This window comes from Zalophus californianus, chromosome 7 (assembly GCF_009762305.2).
Source record: "Zalophus californianus isolate mZalCal1 chromosome 7, mZalCal1.pri.v2, whole genome shotgun sequence".
Lineage (NCBI taxonomy): Eukaryota > Metazoa > Chordata > Mammalia > Carnivora > Otariidae > Zalophus > Zalophus californianus.
In genome coordinates, this window is record NC_045601.1 from 142,975,102 (window position 1) to 142,997,216 (window position 22,115).

General features: G+C 42.7%; 1 protein-coding gene across 3 annotated transcripts in view; it reads right to left on the reverse strand.

Annotated features, from left to right (window-relative positions):
• The window catches only part of RIPOR2 (RHO family interacting cell polarization regulator 2), a 221,607-nt gene that overhangs the window by 131,016 nt on the left and 68,476 nt on the right, over positions 1-22,115 (reverse strand). The gene's annotated exons all lie outside the window — the stretch shown is intronic.

The window sequence follows — 22,115 nt, forward strand, 5'->3', positions numbered from 1 at the left end:
GATTTCATGCCCAGTGCAGAGCCTGACATGGGGCTCAATCTCATGACCCTGAGATCATGACCTGAGCTGAAATCAAGAGTCAGATGCTTAACCAACTGAGCCACCCAGGCTCCCCATGGCAAATATTCTACAATGAGACTTTTAAAATAATTTTTGAAAGTTAAGAATCACTTTTGTAGGTTTTTTTTCTTATTTTAAAAGTAGTGTGTACTCATTGTAGAATAATCAGAAGATACAGTTAAAAGGAAGAAAAACCTAGATACCTATAATCCCACCTTTGAGGTATGACCAGCTAACATAATTTCATATAAACCTGTCTTATAAAAATAGGTTCATAACCAGCTGACATAATTTTATATAAAATCTATCTTATAAAAATAGGTTCAGCCAGGCATCATTATTTATTATTTTTGATATGTAAATGTTACCCCATTTAATCCTCATAACACCTTTATTTTTTTTTTAATTATTTTATGTTATGTTAGTCACCATACATTACATCATTAGTTTTTGATGCAGTGTTCCATGAGTCATTGTTTGCATATAACACCCAGTGCTCCATTCAATACGTGCCCTCCTTAATACCCATCAACAGGCTAACCCAATCCTCCTAACACCTTATGTGGTTGCTATTGTGATGATAATCTCCATTTCCTAGATGAGGAGACGGAGGCCCAGAGAAGCTAAGTAACCTGTCCAAAGTTACCTAACAGTTAGCAGCAGAATTGGGATATGGACCAAGGCAGTCTGCCTCCAGAGGCTGGATGTGAACAACTCAGCTATAGAGCTCTCAACTTATAGAGAACATCTTTCCATGTTGGTAAATATCACTCTCCTGTGTCATGCTTATAACGTTCTACCACACCTCAAATATTGAGTTTTGTTTTCTCATGGTTCTTTTAAGATTTTCTTTTCCAATTAATAGTTGCATAGGGAATTACTTTCCTGCTGTGAAGGGATTCTCATTTCAGTTTTTTCCAAATGGTTAACCAATGATCCAAGTTTTATTTATTGAATCACTTAGCCTTTCTCCACTAATTTAAACTGTTGCCTTTGTTTTGGCTTCTCTCTTCTCTTGCTTTCTTTGGAAACTTGTTTCATTTAGTATCCACTCTCTCCGCTGGGTCTTGAGAATATGAGCTAGCTTTGAATTACCTATACATTTGCTTGGTTAATTGATTGATGTAGTTGTCCACTTAACAAAATTTATAGGGGATTCAATAGTGAATAAGATTTTAAAAACTTTCCTGGGACTGACAGTCTATAGATGTATAAGACACTTTCACAAAACACTTAAATGTCATATTTACAATTTGCCAGTCCCTGTTTTTAGTGATTCACAAATACTATCTCTTTTAATCCTCGTAGCAAATCTATCAGGTAGGTGCTGTTTTTATCTCCATGTTTCATGGGAGAAAATGAAGCACGGAGAGGTTAAGTAACTTGCCCAAAGCCTCTTAGCACATAAGTGGGGAACTGAGGAGAGTAAGTAGCCAATTCCCAGTTAATGCAGTAAGTGTTACTTATCATGGGGGAAATACAGGATTCTGTGGCAGCTCTTAGCAAGGGCACTTGGAGCCATGACACTGAGGAAAGACTTTTGCAGGGAGTGCGTCCAAATGATTCCTGAAGAATGAGAAGTAGTAGGCTGGTGAAGGGGAACTGGGAGTGTGGGGGTAAGAACATTTAAGCTGGAGAAAGCAGTAGTACAAAGGCCTAGAGAACAGAGAAAGAGAGACTATCTCCTAGAAGGTGAAAGAAATGAAGTGTGGCTGGAACAGAAGGTGGGGTTGGGGGGGTGGGAGGTGAGAAGTCCTAGACTTGGAAGGGTCAGTAGGGAGCCATTGTCTTGTGAGTCACTTGAAGGGAATTTTAACTGCAGTCGAAATTAAGAGGAGACGCTGAGTGCTTTAAACAGGAGAGAGATTACTCTAGTTGCCACATGGGAGATGGGTATCAAGGGCACAAGGGTGTGGGCAGGGCAAAGGGTTGGAGGGGCTGTTCTAACAATCTTGGTGAGAAATGATGTTGCCTTCAGAGCAGTAGAAATTGGATGGAGAGAAACAAATGGACTCAGGTGTTCCCTTGAAGGAGTTGGATTGGATGGGTAAAGAGGAGGGAAGTCAGTGATTATGACCTGGGTCTTGGCTTAACCAATAAATCTCCATAGTACCATCTTATGGCTGTGATGAAAATGTGGATAATAAATCAACTCGCCTTAATATGCAGAGAAGAAAAGATAACTTGCCTCTGGTCTAATCATTACACTCCTATGACTTCCCCCTTTAGCACTCACTAAACCCTCACTGAGGGAGGGCTGCAATGTTTATAAATACGGCAGATGTTAAGAATATTATCGCTGATGATGGGATTAGGCACAATTAAAACAAACATTTTTTTGCAGCTTTACTGAGATATATTTCATACACCATAATATTCACCCACTGAAAGTATTTACTTCAGTGGTTTGTAGTATTTTCAGAGTTGTATAGTCATTTACCACAATCTAATTTTAGAACATAGTCGATACCTCAAAAAGAAACTCTGTACTCATTAGTAGTCCCTCCCTGTTCCAGTTTCCCTACCTCACCCCCACCCCAGGCAACCATTAATCTGCTTTCTGTCTCTGGATATGTCTATTCTGGACATTTTGCACAAATGATGTCATAATATACAGTCTTTTGGGGCTTGCTTCTTTCACTGAGCATAATGTTTTCAAGGTCCCTCCTTGTTAAAGCATGCAACGGTACTTCATTTCTTTCAATGGGTGAATAACATTCCGTTGTATGGCTATACCATGTTTTGTTTATATATTCAACCGTTAATGGACATTTGGGTTTTTTCCACTTTTTGGCTAGTAAGCATGATGCTTCCATGAACACTCATGTACAGGTTTTTTGCATGGGCATGTGTTTGTCAGAGTCACCGGACCACTTTATATTCCGACCAGCAGCGTGTGAGCATGTTAATGTTTCCACCTTCTCTTCAACATTTGTTACTCTGTCTTTTTCACTTTAGCCGTTCTGGTGGGGGTGAAGTGGTATCTCATCACAGTCTTGGCTTGCATTTCTCTAATCACTAATGATGTTGAACAATTTTTCATGTGTTCATTAGCCATTTGTATATTTTTCTTTGGGTAAATGTGTCTACAAATTCTTTGTTCATTTTTAAATTGGATTATTTATCTTTGTAAGAGTTCTGTATATATTGTGGATACAAGCCCCTTGACAGGTATGTGATTTGCAAATATTTTCCCCCACTCTGTGGGTTGTGCTTTCTTAATGATGTCTTTTGATACACAAAATTTAAAATTGACAAACTTCAATTTATTTATTTATTTATTTATTTTTGTTACTTATGCTTCATGAGAAACCATCGCCTAACCTAAAGTTAGGATTTGCTCCTATGCTTTCTGCTAAAAATTTTATAGTTTGAGGTCTTACATTTAGGTTATGATCCATCTTGAGTTAATTTTTGCATATGGTGTTAAGAAAAGGCTCAAATTCATTCTTTTGATGTGGATATCCAGTTGTTCCAGAACCATCTGTTGAAAAATTTCCCCATTGAGTTATCTTGGCATGCATAAGTTAAAATTTGTTCTTTACACCTTCCTTTTTTCCCCAAAATTATCCCCCCAGAAGGGAAGAAAAAAAGAAAGAAAGAAAAAAGAAAACCAAATCCATAATCATCTTCTTCTTCTTCTTCTTTTTTAATGGAAGACACAGTAGGTTTTGCCTGAGTTAGATTTAGCTGGGTATCTTTTCTGACACCAGATCACACCATCCTTTTATCTTTTGCTCATTATTGAAACAGCCAGTCTCCTCTCCAGTCCTACTGTTTTAGAGTTCGTGACAGTAGAACTGTCTGGTGAATCTTAGCTACACAAGTAAAGTGGAAGTCCCATAAAAATAGCTAAGAATTTTCCCAAGGCCTTTATGTGTCAGATATATGGTAGAAGTTACTCTTGTGCTGGGGCAGGAAACAAATGTAGGTTAGCTGCCTAAGTTATTTGGTTATAATGCCAAGGTTGTTGGTTTTTTTTTTATTTTAAGTAGTTTTAAGTAATGTCTATGCCCAACATGGGGCTCAAACTCATGACCTTAAGATCAAGGGTCACATGCTCCACCAACGGAGCCAGCCAGGCGCCCCTATAATGCCAATTTTTAAAATGTTTTCTGTACCCCTGAAACTAATAATACATTATATGTTAACTAACTTGAATTTAAATAAAATCTAAAAAAATAAAATGTTTTCAAGGTTTATGAGGAAGGATATAATGTTTGGTATTATACATTTGCCAAATGAAACTTTAAAAATACTTAAATCCTTCTGATGACATTGTGGTATGGTCAACTGCATTAGTCTTTTTAAGCGAACCATGGTGATATGAAACATACTGAAAGTTCACCCGGTAATATCTTTTGGAAAATAGCCTAAGGAAATATTCTAAGAGAATTAAAAAACACAAAGATGTGTCATTTATAATGGGCAAAGACGGAAAAATATTTCAAGGCCCAAGAAGCAGAGGATGGGTAAACAACCTATATTTGACAGGAAAATGCTATAGAACCCTAACTACTAACGATGGTTATTACAGTGTGGTGCGGTAAAATGTACGAATGCATATACTAATGTGAATTGAGCCAAATGGAATGTGCATATATACCTGGACTGAAAATGGTCTAAGGATGGCTGGAGGCTGACAGATTTCAAAATTAATTTAGCACAATATTGATGTCTGGTAGATTTCTTTCCACAGCACACACACACAAATCTGCTCGCATGTAAAATGGAAGTGAAAACAAGCTTTCTGAGGGCCTCTGTATTTCTGCAACATATCTTTTTCTTAATTATTTCCTAATTCATTGAATTCTTATTTTAATATCTAGGGGGGGGGGAAGAATAAGCACTTGGAAACAAGAAATTAAAGATTTCTCAGAATTCAGCTGTGAAAATTATTATTCCCGAGGAGGATGACCAATTGCTTAATGAAGCATTTTTCTTTGATGCTTGATGGGGCATGCCGAGAATGTGTCTGCCCATAATTTGGGCTGAGGAAGAGTCAACTGTTGATCTTGGGCATTGTGCGGTGTATTCATTTCCTGGGGCTGCCGTGAACAAAGTACCACAACCAGGGCGGTATTAAACAACAGAAACTTACTCTCTCATGCTGCTGGGGGTTAGAAGTTTAAAACTGAGACGTCAGCAGGGTTGGTTCCTTCCGAGGACTCTGAGGGAGAATCTGCTCGTGTCTTTCTCGCTTCTGGTGACAGTTGTCTTTGGTGTGCCTCGTCTTGACACATCACTCCAGTCTCCGCCTCTGTCTCCCCTACATTCTCTCTGTCTCTGTGTCTTCCTATAAGGACACCAGTCATATTGCATGACAGGCTCACCTTACTCCCCTATGGCCTCATTTTAAGTTAGCTAATCACGTTTATAATAATACGGTCACATTTCCAAATACGATCATAGTCGGAGATGCTGTGTGTTAGGACTTCAACAGATTTTTTTAAGGGGACAAAATTCAACCCATAGCAGGTGGCCTTGGGGTTAATTTAATTAATGTACTGTTCTGATTAATTCCAAAGCAAAACCTCAGCTTCCCATGACCGGCCTTAGGGGGATCCGCTCAGGAACAGTGCTTCATAGTGGGGGAATGGTCCCAGGAAAGTGGGACAGATTGCTCTAGTAGGCTGTTGCCCTTTCTCCCTGAGAAGGTGACCTCACTTCTGGTTGACCATGGCTGTGGTGGTTAAGCCCAGTGGGCGAAGACAGAGGCTGGCGTGTGGGGAATCTCTTGGTTTTATGTTTCCATGCATTGGAGAAATGCTCCTGTCGTCATTGCTCCTTCACTCGGACTCCTCAGTGGGTGAAGAGTGACTTAGCTGATTGGTGTATTTGAAAGATGGCTCCGAGCATGCTCCATGGAGCCCCTTTCCCTCCCCTTTGGAGCCAGCTGCCTGCATGTCCTGCATTTTTTTCACACATGAAATTGTGCTGGGGCAATGTGCTCTGGGGGAGGCCAGTGGTGGTCCAGCGCTGCTTTTGACCGGGTGGGTGAGTCTGCCTCGTGCTGGAGGGTCGGGATCAGCCCATCACTTGGTCCACAGACGTAAGGCACACTCTCCAACCTGGCCTTTTCCTATCCTGCAAGTCTGTCCGCATTTCCAGTACTTTAGGTGATGTTTTGGTTTTCTTCTGCCTGCCTCCTGTGTCTAAGTCTCAATCGGATCCAGGTTCAGGGAGAAGGAAGAGATGCCTGTCTAGGTTTCCTTGAACTTCCAGAAAAGGATGCAGTTCTGTCAGATATGCCCTCTGCCCTGGAAGAACCGGGTGCGGAACCCCCACACACAGGTACGGTAGGGCGGACGCAGGTTATGACCCTCCAGCTCCCAAGCTCTTCCTCTGCGCACAGTCCGGAGAGAGGGGCAGGGTGTGCTGCAGCCCAAAAAGGGGCAGCGGTGAGAATGAGGTTTATCAATGAGCAAACATTTAAGGAGAGTCTGGTCTGGGCAAGGCGCCATCCCAGTCCCTGCCAGGAACACAAAGAGCCAGAAGGCAAACACGGTCCATCCTCAATGGATTTACAGTCTTGTTGGAGCAAGAGGTGCATAAAAAAGACAAGTTACATTACAAGACAGGATGTGGTCAGTGCCGGTGAGTTTTAGGGGCCATTAAAGTGCCATAAAAATTCCAAAGAGGACGAGAACACTTTGGGACACAGCGCCGATAAGAAACGGGGGGCGGGGGGGAGATACTTGTTGGAGAGGCGAATTTTCCAGGCCAGGAGTACAGTGTGTGAAAAGGGCCTGAATGCAGAATGTTAATGATATTTTAGTAAACAATTTGAGCAACACTGAAGGAGTCCCTGTTGTGTCAAAAGCCAGGAGACGAGGCGGATACAGCGTAATGTGGTAGTCAGACGGGCAGGCTCAGCCCCGTAACCTGGGGGTTTTCCGCTCAGACTCTTATGACTGGCATGCTCCGGGGCAAGTCACGTCACCCCTGCATGCCTCAGTTTCCCCGTCTCTGTGCTGGGCGCTGTCATAGGCACCGAGGATACAGCAGTAAGGAAAGTCCCTGTTTATTCCATGCTTGCTGGAGGCATAGGTGGTGTTCTAAGCACTTCTTCTGTGCTAATTCATTTAATCCCCAGAGTGACCCAGTGAGGTGGGTACTTTTATTGGAAAGTGTGGTCCAGAGAGGCTGAGCCCTGTGGACTAGGTCTCACAACGAGCAAGAAGCAGAGGCAGAATGCACACTCCAGAGGTCTAGCACCAGAAGCCATGCTTTGAACCCCTGTGCTAAGTTGCTTTGAAGTGGAAGGTTCACTGAAGGTTGTGGCAGGGGGGATATGTGATTGCATAGCGTGGTGATGACCTTGAGCACTAGAGTAAGGAAAATCAGAACATCTCTCAAGTGGAGTTCTTTCCAGTTTACCGCTGTGCTGCTTGAACAAGTTGTTTGGATGTAAAATGATGGGTTCCATGTGGCCACTGAAGGCCTCACAGGAGAGAGAAGTTAAAAAAAAAAAAAAACTATTTTAAGATTTTTCTTGTTGTTCTCCTGTGATATAAATTGCGGTTTGCGGAGGAAATAGTTCAGAGGTAACGGGGGTACTCGTTAGAAGGGAATGATAAGCCTAGATCGAGGGCAGGTTTGAACAAAAAGGAAGCGGCAGAATTGAAAGACACTCCTAAAGGATGAATATTAGGTCCAGGAAAAATGTTTAACACACCAGTCTATTCCAGGATTAATGCCAGAGATACACAGTGCTGTGATTTTTAAAGGACTCTGCAATCACTACCTAATTAATCCATCCCACTGGGAGGCACACTTATCATTAAAAGGAGGCAGCTGATTTCAAAGCTTCATACCCTTCCTTCACAGTTCAGCTTTACATTTGGTTTCCAGAGTAATATGTGTTGCCTGGAGAGCTGGGGGAAAAAGGAACCTCATGTTCGTTTTCTGTAGTAGGTTTTGAGCTTGTAGCTGCTTATTCCTTAAGCATTAGAAAAGCAATACCTTACAGCTGAAACAGGAGATTGTAGACTGGAATGTATAAAAAGGTGATATAAATCTTCTGGCTTCTGTGAGCTCTATGAAGATCTCTCAGTTTAAAGAATGATGTACATCTGCTCATCTTCAAGAGAGAGATCAGAATGTCAATAGCTGTATTTGCTTGAGGACGCAAGGGAGATTCAGTGATCTGGAAATGGAAGAGGGACTCAAAATATTTTTGTTCTGTTTGAGGCCAGGTGGGAGAGAATTTGAGCTCCAAATCCCACTGGGGCAGGATTATCTAATCTTCTTGCCCTTAACCCCTTTGTTTGGTTGGTATGGAGACTTCAGCAGAGATCGCTTGGGTTCTTCACCCCACTTCCCAAACCTACCACACAGGGCAATAGTTAGCAAACCACATGAGGAAAAGACAATGCTTATTCTTTTCATAAAAACTTCAGCATAGTCTCAAATCTCCAGAGAATCCTAAGAACAAATGTAAAATTCGAATACTACGCAGCTGGGACTCCTGGGGGGCTCAGTCTGTTAAGTGTCTGCCTTCGGCTCAGGTCATGATCCTGGGATCCTGAGGTCGAGCCCCGTATCTGGCTCCCTGCTCGGCGGGGAGTCTGCTTCTCCCTCTGCCTGCCGCTCCCCCTGCTTGTGCTCCCTCTCTCTAACAAATAAAATATTTTTTTAAAAAAGAATACTACACAGCCGTTTACGAAATGTGCTAATGTGTACATGCTACTGGGTAAGGCATTTCACTGAGAAGACAAGGATAAAAATGTCTCTGATGGAATTTGTATCGGAAAGAAAAGAGGCAAGCTGCGGAAGAGTTTTGTATGGCACGATCCTATTTTGTTTAAAAAAAGGTGTATGTATGTATGTGTGTTTGTGAACGCATGGGAACGTCTGTGTATTTATCTTCCTTGGGATTCATTTAGCTTCTTGGGTGAAATATCCATCTGTTGCGGAAAATTCTCATACCTTATGTTTTCTTCTTCTAAATTTTTATTTTGAACGATTAGAGATTCACAGGGAGTTGCAGGAAATAGCCCAAAGAGGTCCTGTGGACCCTTCTCCCGATTTCCCCCAATGGTTACACTCTGCATTGACACCAGCACAGTAGCAACTCCAGGAAATCCGACGTTGGCGCAGGATGTGCGTGGTCCTGCGTGGTTTCACTGATTCCTGCAACAACCACTGCACCGAAGCTGGAGCACTGGTTCAGTCCCCAGAAAGGTCCTCTGCTGCCGCCCCTTTCCAGTCACTCAGACCTCCCTCCCCCTCCAGTCACTATTCCTTAATCCCTGGCCGCCACCAACCTGGCATCAAATGTTTGACAACAGTCGAGAATGTTACACGAATAGGCCCACGGTGCATGTCCTTTGGAGATTGGCTTTTTTCACTCAACACGTTGCCTTGAGATCCATTCAAGTCCTTGTGTGCATCACCGGTCCCTTCATTTTTGTTGCTGAATAGTCTCCCATGGTTGGCTGAACCACAGTTTAACCATTCACCTAGGACAGACGTCAGTAGGTTGTTTTCTAGTTCTTGGCTACGATGAATACAGCTGCTATGAACATTTGTGTCCAGGTGGTGTGTGGACGTAAATTTCAATTTCTGCGGAGTAAATGCTGAGGAGTGGGTCATGTGGCAAGTGTGTGTTTAGCTTTTTAAGGAAATGCCAAATTAATTTCTGGAGTGGCTGTACTGTTTTATAGCCCCCCGACCCCCAAGCAGTATGTGAAATACCCAGTTTCTCTACATCTCTGCCAACATTTGGCATTGTCAGTTTTCATTTCAGCTGTTCTAATACATGAGTAGTGAGAACTCATCTTAGTCTTGCATTTTTCCTAATGACAAGTGATGTTGAACACCTTTTTATGTGTTTATTTGCCATTTATAAATCTTTTGGGGGGAAGTAGCTGCTCAAACGTTTGCTAATTTTTAATAGGTTTTTACTTTCTTACTTTTAAGTTTTGAGAATTCTTTGCCCTATTGTTTGCTCTCTTGCTTGAACCACTGGTTTTTCTTGCGATTTCATTCATGGAAATTACTTGAGGCTCTGGACAAAGGTGGGTTTCCTTCAGAATATTGTTTCTGCCAGTTACCTGGAGTCACAATCAGCTTGGACTCTTCCAAATTAAAATCTTGGCTTGAAGAATTTTGATACCTCCAGGTGTTATGAATTTTTCCTGCCAATCCTTATTAGGACCAGGTTCTGGTTCTAAATCCTCATTTTTTTCCCTTTCCTCTTGTAAGTTTGAAGGTTCGACATAATTCCTAGTCTTCCCAGAGCGGTGGGTGTGGAGATAGGGTTGGAGAGCTGGCTTGTTTCCATTTCACTCTTATATTGAGAGTGAATCCTTTGGGATCTCAGCTTTATATGTGGTAGAGTTGGTGGGGGGGGAGATCTATTAAATCTTGGGCAGGCCCTGGGTTTTGTTTGCTGTGTGAATATATTTCTTTCCTTAGATAATTTTTTCAGTCATGAGATTATGGGAAATTATATTCGACTTTCTTTTTGTATGTTTTCAATTTTTAAAATTAATCAAAAATATTAAAATGAAACAAATTTTCAAAATGTGAAAAAAACACGCCTGAAATGCTTTTTTTTCAAAGCTAATGTTAATGAAAGATAGTGACATATCCAATTGTATTTAAATTTCCTACTTAATAAACGGCTAACAGTAGGGCAGAATGGAACAGTTCTGGGGATCAGAAACCTTCTTTTGGTAAGTGTTTCTAATAAAGAGTAGAGGCGTGCCTGGCTGGCTCAGTCAGGAGAGCATGTGACTCTTGATCTTGGAGTTGTAAGTTTGAGTTGGGCATAGAATTACTTAGAAAATAAAATCTTAAAAAAAAAATAAAGAGTAGAGAAAACGTGAAGTCTGAAGCCTTTCTGGAGAAGGGAAGAAGGAGGCAATCTAATAGAAGAAGGGAGTGTTGCTCTTATACTGGGGAGCAGAGCTACCTAACCAGGAAAAGTGTGTATTCGTTTTCTATGGCTGCTGTAACAAGTGATCACAAACCTAGTGGCTTAAAACAACACAAATTTCTTACTTTACAGTTCTGGAGGTCCAAAGTCTGAGCTGGATCTCAGCGGGCTGAGAGCAAGCTTTCAGCAGAGCCACAGAAGGCTCCAGGGGACAGTCATTTCACTTACCTTTCTCAGCTTCTAGAGGCTGCTTATGTTCCTCGGCTTATGGGCTTCCCCTATCTTCCAAACCAGCAGTGGGTCTCATGGGGATAGTCCCAGATAATCTCCCCATCTCGAGGTCAGCTGATTAACATCCTTCATTCTATCTGCAATTGTAATCCCCCCTTACCATGCAACAAAACGTATTCACCGGTTCACCGGTCTTGTGGGTTAGGACATGAATATCTTTGGCGGGGTGCGGGGGGGGGGGGGTGGTGGCACTATTCTGCCTACCTTAGAGGGAAGAAGCTTTTAGGTCATTTGGTCTAATTAAGAGGCTGAATGCTTTTACAAATTACCTGTAGATCTGTGAAGCAAAACACACAAAGACAAATATACAGCTAATGAATTATTATAAGGCAGACACTACCCTAACTTCTTCCCTAGGTCTAGAAGCGAAACTTTGGCAGCCCCTGCAGAAGTACCTCCATGTACCCTGCCCCTATCCCGACCGGTACTTTCAAAATTACGTATCACGTGGTAGACACAACGTTCCATAAATTAATTCTCCTGTGTCTGGCAAGGGTTTCAAACCTTGGAAATTTGTAGGATCTTGGATTAGGACAGTGGAACGAACTGGGTACCTTGAAACTTGTGCAAAATTAACTGGCAGGAAACAGGTTGCCTCATTACAGAAAGAGTGGGATTGTGTGAAAACCATCAACGGGAGTATACAATCTTTCTTTTCCCTTCCTTGGCTCTGGTTCAATTTCTTCTCTTTAGCTACAATTTCTTCTCAGAGAAGGAGCCAGGCTGTGAAACCATGCTTCCCATCTGAGGCTCTTTCCTTTCAGTGTGATGCTCAAGATCTCAACCTGGCGCCCAGAATCAGTCATAAAGTCATAAAGCCATTAAGCTCTCTGCAGGACCTGAGCTAATGCCTCCTGCAAAGCTCTTTATATAACAATATTATTAATAATATAATTAAGCTATACATGTAATTGAATGATTCTGGGAATAAAATAGTCAGTGAGGCAATTTCTGGGGGTCAATGAGAGTATGTTTCATATTTGAGCTACTGAAGTTAAGTCACCCCTGGGGAAACCACAAACCAGATTTGCATGGAGTTTTACTGAGTCTCATCATCCTTATTATTATGGTCTTAAGTTTGCAAAATTACCTAATCCTAGCCCCAAATGTTTTAATACTGTGTTTTTGATCCTTGTATCAGACAGCTGGGATGCCACGTGTTGGGGCCCTGCCGAGTTGGGAAATTATACATTTGATGATTATGAAATTGGTCTTGATTGATTTAATCACTGTAATCATTGGCATTGTGCAGATATGCAACCGGGAAGTTTTCATTCCAACAATTACACACGATGAAGTCAAGTTATGTGGGAAGCTCATCCCTGTGTTAATTTCTGTCTAAATGGGAAGAAGGATGAAGAGAGGGCAGGGTATGGCGCTGCTGGGTGAACCCACATGACGCAGCCAGGCAGTCCCTGTGCTGTACCTGGTTTTCTCCGGACTTGGCCATGGCAAAGAAGTTGTATCTAATTGAAGAGATACTTACGTCATTATCCCTCAAGAGGATTAACAGGCAGAATATCTGGCCTATGGTAGGAACTCCATAGATTTTAATTTCTGTCCCCATGACATCCTTTAAGGGGGTGCAGGGTGGTGTGGAGTGGTGGGCTTCTCTTCCTTTCTAACTACCCCTCACTCTAAATCCCCCGGTGGTGGGCTGGAGGGGAGCTGGAATGCCCTCCTCCCTCCTAGTTCTGTTGATTCAAGTTGCTGACCGAACAAAGGAGTGTCTCCCCATTGGGAACTAGGGGAGCTAGTCAGTCTTTGGGGAGGGCTTTGAATAGAGCCAGCAGAGCCTAAAACATTCTCCTCGTTATTGTATCTCAGAACTCCGGCTAGGGAAGGAGCATGCTGCAGCTTGGAAAATCTGCTCCTTTTCACAGATTCTGGATCATGAAGTGGAAGGAGGCGGTGTGTGGGAGGGTAGGAGTGACAGAGAAGAGAGAAGGATCTGGGGATCCTCGTTTGGTTTAAGCTGTCGTCCAAATGCAGAGTCGTGGACGAAGACACACTGCCCACTGCCACCATACACAGAACCACAGCGTGGTAGGAGGAAGGAGGACTCTGGAGACCATCAGCTCCAACCCCTTCATTCTGATGAGGAATGGGGACCCGGTGAGGATGACCAAGGTCACACGGCGGGTGAGAAGGCGAGCGGCCCCCGCACGTACTTCCCAGGTGACTCGCTGCACCTGCAAATCCATTTGTAACCTACACTTGGCCCCTCTTCTAATTGGCCGAAAGCTTCCATTAGGGCAGAAGTTACCGGATGAATAGAAAGAATATATTAGTTGTTTTCCTGTGAGATGATACAGAATCTGGTTTAATCCTCCAGATAGCCCTGTACGGTAGATAGGTTCGCTATTGTCTTTTATGGGTGAGGAGATCGAGGTTTCAGAGATGTTACGTGATTTAGGGATTAAGTGGGTGGGACTAGAATCCAGGTCCTCAGGGCCTAGACCCAGGGCCACACATCTCAGATGGAAGACCCCAATCCTGCCACATCCAGTGAACCTGCAGACATCACACCTGATCCCTCTACATCAAAGGCCAATTTCAGTTGCCTTGCGTGCATCTGACAAGGATTTTGAGGCCTCTTCTGCCTGGGGGAGCATCTTTGGGGTATTTTTGGCACCTGCTCCTGATGGTGTGGCTCCCTGATGAGGACAAGCACCATCTACACCAGCCTCCAGCTGGGAGTGGTTCTCAGCTAGGGCACTGGTGCTCCTGGGGACCTTTGGAAATGTCTGGAGACATTTTTCATGATCCACATGAATAACACCCAGTGTACTGAGATTGGAAGAGAGACTGGGGAGACGCTATGGGTGCCTATTGAAAGAAGTGTGGGGCAGGGAGAAGGGAGGAAATTTTGAAGCCCGGAAACATTGTACTGATTTTCAGTAAGGGCAAAAAAGTGTCCATTTTAATTGAGTCTATGGTGTTATCGTGCAGTGGTGAGGGGCTCTCACTCTGCGCTCAGATGGCCTGGGTTGGAGTTCTGGCGTTACCATCAACTAACTCTGTGATCTTGGGCAAATTACTTGGCTTCTCAAAGCCTCAGTTGCCCCATCTGAAAATGTGGGCAATGATAGTGCTCACTTCACTGTGCTAGCATGACAAAGTTCCAGAGCAGTGCCTGGAGCATGGTCAGGGCGAACGACGACAGTCTTGTTGCTGTTGCCTTGGCAGTAATCGCTGAACAAAATACTAACATGGGCTATGAAAGGGAGGATCCCTTGAGGCTTAGAAGAAGCAGCAAATACCAGTAGGGAAGGTGGTGCTCACCATGGTTAATAATAGATTGAGTACAGACTCTTTCCATTTAGAGTGGACACTCGCCATAGTGAAGATGCGGGCTCACCGGCAATAAGCCAGCCTGACGTCACTGCTCTACTTGCCAGGGAGACTTGGATCGGGGAGCCCAGGGAGACATGTGGCATCTGGGCTCAGAAGTCACTTCAGGATATCCACATGCATGGGATGGAGACATATGCACTGATACAGGGATGATCGAGCTGGTTAGGACGAGCTGAATGCCCACCGGGAAGGAACTGGCAGCCTGCTGTGGCTCTTTCCTATTACTGGCCCTTTCAAAGTTTTAATCACTAGTTTAGAATGTATATTTTGCAAATTTATTTTTGGCAGCATTATTTTTCTCCCTACGCATCGTTAAGAGAAAGCCCAGGATACAAAAGACGAAAGAAGCGCTTCTCTGATTGAAGCATCGAGGGACACTGGAGAGGGTATGCTTCATTTCCCGAAGGAGCTGTGGAAGCTTGAGGACTCTGAGCTAGACGGAAGCCTGGAGCCCACTCTTGCCAGATTTGCTGATCGGAATGCATGAAGGCAGTGACCCTGCTGGGCTGGCTTGGAGCACGGGCTCCAAAGCTGTAGGAAGCGAACTTATGGCAAACTGCTTAAGAACTCGGCCTTTGAAGTCAGCAAACAAAGGTGTGCCTTGGAACAAGGTAATTAACTGCCAAGGCTCAGTTCTTCTATTCGAAAATGCGGATGGTAATTGTACCTACTTCATGGGGTGTCTGTGAGATTCAAAATGAAATAATAATGAACATAGAGCTTTTGACATATTATTATTAATATGACATGTTATCAGGGTAAAGAAAAAATTCTGTATTTGGATCCTACCAAGGTATGCAGAAACGCAGAGATGGAGTTCATTAGCAATTCATGTACAAAAGAAAAAGTAGGCATTTTAGCTGACGATGAAACTTGGTGTTAACAGTCAACTATACCATAGCCAGCCACAGAAAAGCATGAAAGCAATCTTAAACTGCATAGCTTCAAAAATTTCCATCTGACTTCCCAGTTAAGCCCTCCAATCCTGGGAGCTCCGCTCTGATAGGGAACGAAGGGAGCTGGGTCGCTCACAGAAGGTTGGTGAAGGCCCCATACAGACTCCACAGTGCTTGAGGAACTGCTGGAGGCATCATGATGTTTATACCCAAAAAGACAAATCTTAGAGACATAGGATAGGGGTTTTCAGATATGTGGGTGGGCCTCGGGGATTTTGTAGTAACTCAAAGAGTGGGACTTTAATGGAGTAGATGTAAGCTCTGCACAACAAAGAACTCTCCGGGAATACGTTCTTTGTCCAGCAGCACAACGAACTGCCTCGGGAGGTAATAAATTCCCTGTCATTGGAGGTGTGCATGATTTGACAGGGTATATGATAGAAGGAACGCCTGGGTGGAGGGGCTGGGTGATTCCTCAAAGCGCTTTCAACCTTGAAAATGCTATGTTTTCCTAATAAGTTATGAAATGCTGAGTAATGCCTTTATCTTACGGGTGGAGACAGGGATAAGATCTCTTTATAGAAAACATCTGTTAGTGTGAATCCTGGGCCAGCACCCAAGCTGGGTGCAGGCTTGTTCATCTGCTGAGGGACTCAGGTACGTCTCAGCTCTTCGTCTGTCTTAGGCAGAAACTGGTGAATAAGTCATGGAAGGAGAGGAAGGAAGGGAAGGAGGCATCTGTCAAAATATAGTCATTTGATCTGCATAGATATTTCTTCAGATAAGAGATTTAAGTAGCCAATTAGTGCATGAAAAGATGCTCAACATCATTATTCATCAGGGAAATGGAAATCAAAACTACAAGATACCACCTCACACCCACCAGGATGGTCACATCATACAGACGGATAACAAGTGTTGAGTAGGCTGTGGAGAAATTGGAACCCCCATGGGTTGCTGGTGGGAATGTAAAATGCTGCAAGAGCTTTGGAAAACCACTTGGCAGCTCCTCAAAAGTTACCATATGACCCAGCAATTCCATTCCTAGGTATAGACTCAAGACAAATAAAAACATATGTGAGCACAGGGTGCTGGATGGAAGTGTTGAATCACTGTGTTTTACACCTGAAACCAATATAACACTGTATGGTAACTGGAATTAAAATAAAAACTTTAAAAAAAATGCCTATGTCCACATAAAAACTTGGCCAAGAATGTTCACAGCAGCATTATGTAAAGATTTTGGGGGGGGGCAGTAAGTAGTCTCCACGCCCAGTAAGAAGCCCAACATGGGGCTTGAACTCAGGACCCTGAGATCAAGAGCTGAGCTGAGATCAAGAGTCGGACACTCAACCGACTGAGCCGCCCAGGCGCCCCCGCATTACGTATAAGAGCCAGAAAATGGAAACAACTCAAAGGCCTGTGGACTGTCGAATGCACAAGTAAATTGTGCCCTATTCACGCAACGCAAGCTCATTTGGCAAAGGGAATGAAATAATGACGTGCGCTACAGCATGACTTGGAGAAGGCACAGCGTGCACAGCACTATGCCAAAACCTTCAAACCATGATGCAAAGTGAAGGAAGCCAATCACAAAAGACGACATATTACATGATTCTATTGATATGAAATGTCCTGAATAAGCCAATCTGTAGAGACATAAAGTAGGTAAGTGGTGGCCAGGGCCTGGAAAGAAGGGGAAGTAAGTGGTGAATAATAATGGGTATGAGGTTTTTTGAGGGGTGGAGGGTGGTGATGAAAATATTCTAAAATTGATTGTGCTATAGGTTGTACAACTCTGAATATACCAAAAGCCATCGAATTGTGTACTTTACATTGGTGAATTATACGGTATGTGAATTATAGCTCAATAAAGCTGTTGTATATTTTTCCCAAATAATATGTATGTATATATGTATAATGTGTATGTATATAGGTACCTATATATACATGTACACATTCATTTGGAAATGCTACCAAACTACTAACTTTTGACTGTGAGGGGGAGCAGATTATGCCCAAAAGACACCTCTTTGGGGTACTGCTTCTTTTGAAATAAAGTTACAGAAGAAATAGCGGGTCTAAGAAAGATACTCTGACCCCTCTCTGCCCTCCTGATAGCAGGAAATAAATCTCCCATGTGAAAGGTACCCTCCCTGCATCAGGAGGCAGAGAGAAGCCCTGTCACCAGAGACAGAGAATTCAGGGCCAAGAAGGCCGTATAAACAAATCTTGTCACTAATTTACTACCCCACACTCAGATTTGTCTTGTCAATTTTTTCACAAATGGATTGCTTTTTTTTTTCTTATTTAAAAGGTATAAAAACTGCCTGCTTGGGTCACTTCTTTGAGTCTCATCTTTCTATGAGCTCCCGTACATAGGTATGAAATTTAATTTCTTCTTCTCCCACTAATGTGTTTTAAGTCAACTTAATTTTTAGGCCGGGCAAAGAACCTAAAAGAGAAGAAGGTGTCCTCCCCTACAACTGTGATAGTCCAACTACACATAAAGATTTTAGAACTATCTATGGCAAGTATAAAACAGAATGGGAAACATCCTTTAACAAAGAATTCTTCCAAATAAAATAAATAAATCAAAATTAAAAAGAAAAAGATGAACAGCACAGTAAAAAAAAAAAAGTTGGGTAAAGGATACAATGTGCAAAAGAAGTACAGATGAACAAGAACCTCAGAAAAGCATCAAACTCCTTAACAGTTTTTGAGGGCAAATTGGCAGTATGCTAAGAGTCTCATAAATACTCATTCCTGTTGGGAATATCACATCTAGAATATAATAAGGAACAAGGAATATATGCAAACATAGTTCTGTGACATTGTTTATGATGGCAAAAAATTGTTAACAATCCAATGTTTAACAATAAGGGTATGGTTGCATACATTATGATATATCCATACTTTGAATTATTGTGCAACCACTTAAATTATATTTGAAGAAGACCAAATTATGCTAGAAAATGCTTGCAATGTTAAGAAAAAAATTTAAAAACCCCACTGCATATATAGTATGAAACCAATTTTGTGGGAAATAAACCATACATATGGAAAAAATACACCACAGCATGGTAGGATTACCAATGGTTTCTATTTTTTGCTTGAAACTTTTCCAGACATTCACAAAGGTCTACAAGGAACATGGATTCCACTTTTTTGTATTTCTTTGTAATCATAATAAAGATAAATGTTAATTTAAACCAAGACATTTAGAACAGGAAGCAAACTACTAATTCTTGATTAAGAGCAAGGTCTATCTAGAACATTAGGGAAAATTGAGACCAAATATTTATCTCCAAAAAAAAAAAAAAAGGCAGGGTAGTTTCATATTATATTGTTCAAATATAAGAAAACTCAGGGAAATTATATTAATAAACACCCTCCAGTTTTGATAAGAACTTAGCGATGGGAGGTAGTGGTGAGGTCTAGCCACTAGCCCATCAGCAGTGGGAGAGTAACTATTGTTCCTGTTCAAAGACTGCTCTAATGTTTCAGGGGATTCTAGAAACACCTTTGAAATCCTAATTATTCAGTATGTAACTATTTTGAGAGCTAAAGTCTCAGAAAAAAAGTTAGAAGTGTTTATCCAGGAGCAAGATGGCGGAGGAGTAGGAGACCTGGATTTTGTCTGGTCTCAGGAATTCAGCTGAATAGGGATCAAACCATTCTGAACACCTACGAACTCAACAGGAGACCGAAGAAGAGAGTAGCAACAACTCTCTGAACAGAGACGCGACCACTTACTGGAAGGTAGGACGTGCGGAGAAGTGAATCCGAGGCGATATTCGGGAGGATAGACGGCGGGGGAGGGGGCCTCCGTCGGCCGCTTCTGGCAAGTGCTAGAGCCGCGGAGCACAAAATCGGACCTTTTAGAAGCCGGCTCCGCTGAGGGACGTCACTCCAGTGGAGAAGCGGGAGGTGGAAACCTCCCGGGACAGTGTGGACTCAGGACCCTCGGGGTCACAGAAAGACCGGGGGTGCCTGAGTGCGGCAGAGCTCCCAGGGATCGGAGCGGGGAAGCCGGCTGCAGAGACGGAGCCGAGGCGCGGGCTCTCAGCTCGGGGTGGCCATAAACTGTGATCGGTGACAGTCAGGCCACTGTCCCTCCAGCAGGGACCCAACAAGCGGCAGAGCCGGGGAGACTCCCCTTCCTCCCCCGGGAGGAGCGGCGCAGGAGCGCACCGCAGGGATCTGCTGGGTTTGGGGACTCCACACGGGGTCGGGCGCCAGAGATAGAAACGCTCGGTCACAGGCCGGGTGAGCGCGGAGTGCGGCCGGAGACCGGGGACAAGGGAGTGACTGCTTTTCTCTGGGGGCGCACTGAGGAGCGGGGCCCCGAGTTCTCGGCTCCTCCGGGTAGAGATTGGGAACCCGCCATTTTCGCCCTGGTCCTCCAAAGCTGTGCCGAGAGCTTGCAGGGAACACAAGCTCCTGAGAGCAAACCCGAGCAGCTTGCTTGGCCCGGTGGACAAGGGCGGGGCAATTCCGCCTCCGGCAAAGACATTTGGGAACCATGGCAACAGGCCCCTCCCCCAGAAGATCAGCACGAGCAGCCAGCAAGCCAAGACCAAGTTTACCGATCAAGGAGAACGGGAGAACTCCAGCGCTAGGGGAATACTGCACATAGAATTCATGGCTTTTTTTTTTTTTTTACCATGATTCATTAGTTTTTCAAAGTTAATTTTTTAACTGTTTTTTTTAATTTCTCTTTTTCCCTTTTTCAACCAACATCTTATCAATCCCTTTATTTTTTTTTTAAAGATTTTATTATTTATTTGACACAGAGAGAGATAGTGAGAGAGAGAGCACAAGCAGGGGGGAGCAGCAGGCAGAGGGAGAGGGAGAAGCAGGCTCCTGGCTGCGCAGAGAGCCCGATGCGGCGCTCGATGCCAGGACCCCAGGATCATGACCCGAGCTGAAGGCAGCCGCTTACCCGACTGAGCCACCCAGGCGCCCCTCAATCCCTTTTTTTAAAAAAACATTTTTTATTTTTCATTTTTAGAGTCATATTTTATCCCTTCATAGTAGTTACTCTTATTTTTGGCATATATATATAAGTTGTTCTCTCTTTAAAATTTTGAGATACACTTTCTTCTAACAGATCAAAATATACCCTAAATCACTAGTGTACGGCTTTGTTCTAGTCTCCTGCCTGATCACATTCTCTCCCTTTTTTTTTTAAATCTTCTTCTTTCTTTTTTCAAACAACTTTTTATCGTATCAATTCCTTTTATAAAATCTTTTATAATTTTCATCATTAGAGTCATCTTCCATCCCTTCATTGTATCAACCCTTATTTTGTACATATATAAGTCTTTCTTCCTTTAAAATTTTAGGAGACACTTTTTTCTAACAGACCAAAATACGCCCAAAATCTAGTGTGTGGCACTGATCTATGCACTAGCCTGATCATATTTGATCATATTCGGGTTTTTTTGTATTGTTCTGTTTTTGTTTTTAATCTTTTTCTTTTTGGTTTTTTTCTTTCTTTCTTTCTTTTCTCTTTCTTTTTTCTTTCTTTCCCTTTCTTTTCCCCTGGTTTCAGGTCTTTTCTGATTTCTATAGAGTATATTTGCTGGGGACGTGATTAACCTGTTAGCATTTTGTTCTCTCATTTATCTATTCTCCTCTGGACAAAATGACAACACGAAAAAAATCACCTCAGTGAAAAGAACAAGAGGTAGTACCGTCTACCAGGGACCTACTCAATACGGACATTAGTACAATGTCGGACCTAGAGTTCAGAATCATGACTTTAAAGATACTAGCTGGGCTTGAAAAAAGTGTGGAAGTTATTAAAGAAACCCTTTCTGGAGAAATAAAAGAACCAAAATCTAACCAAGTCGAAATCAAAAAGGCTATTAATGAGGTGCAATCAAAAATGGGGGCACTAACTGCTAGGATGAATGAGGCAGAAGAGAGAATCAGCGATATAGAAGAACAAATGATGGAAAATAAAGAGGCTGAGAGAAAGAGAGAGAAACAACTACAGGATCACGAGGGCAGAATTCAAGAGATAAGCGATAAGATAAGACGAAACAACATTAGAATAATTGGGATCCCAGAAGAAGAAGAAAGAGAGAGAAGGGCAGAAGGTATATTGGAGCAAATAATAGCAGAGAACTTCCTTAATGTGAGGAAGGAAACAGGCATCAAAATCCAGGAGGCAAAGAGAACCCCTCTCAAAATCAATAAAAATAGGTCAACACCCCAACATCTAATAGTAAAACTTACGAGTCTCAGAGACAAAGAGAAAATCCTGAAAGGAGCTCGGGAGAAGAGATATGTAACCTACAATGGTAGAAATATTAGATTGGCAACAGACCTATCCACAGAGACCTGGCAGGCCAGAAAGAACTGGCATGATATCTTCAGAGCACTAAATGAGAAAAATGTGCAGCCAAGAATACTATATCCAGCTAGGCTCTCATTGAAAATTGAAGGAGAGATAAAAAGCTTCCAGGACAAACAAAAACTAAAGGAATTTGCAAACACGAAACCAGCCCTACAAGAAATATTGAAAGGGGTTCTCTAAGCAAAGAGAGAGCCTAAAAGCAGCACAGATCAGAAAGGAACAGAGACAATATACAGTAACAGTCACCTTACAGGCAATA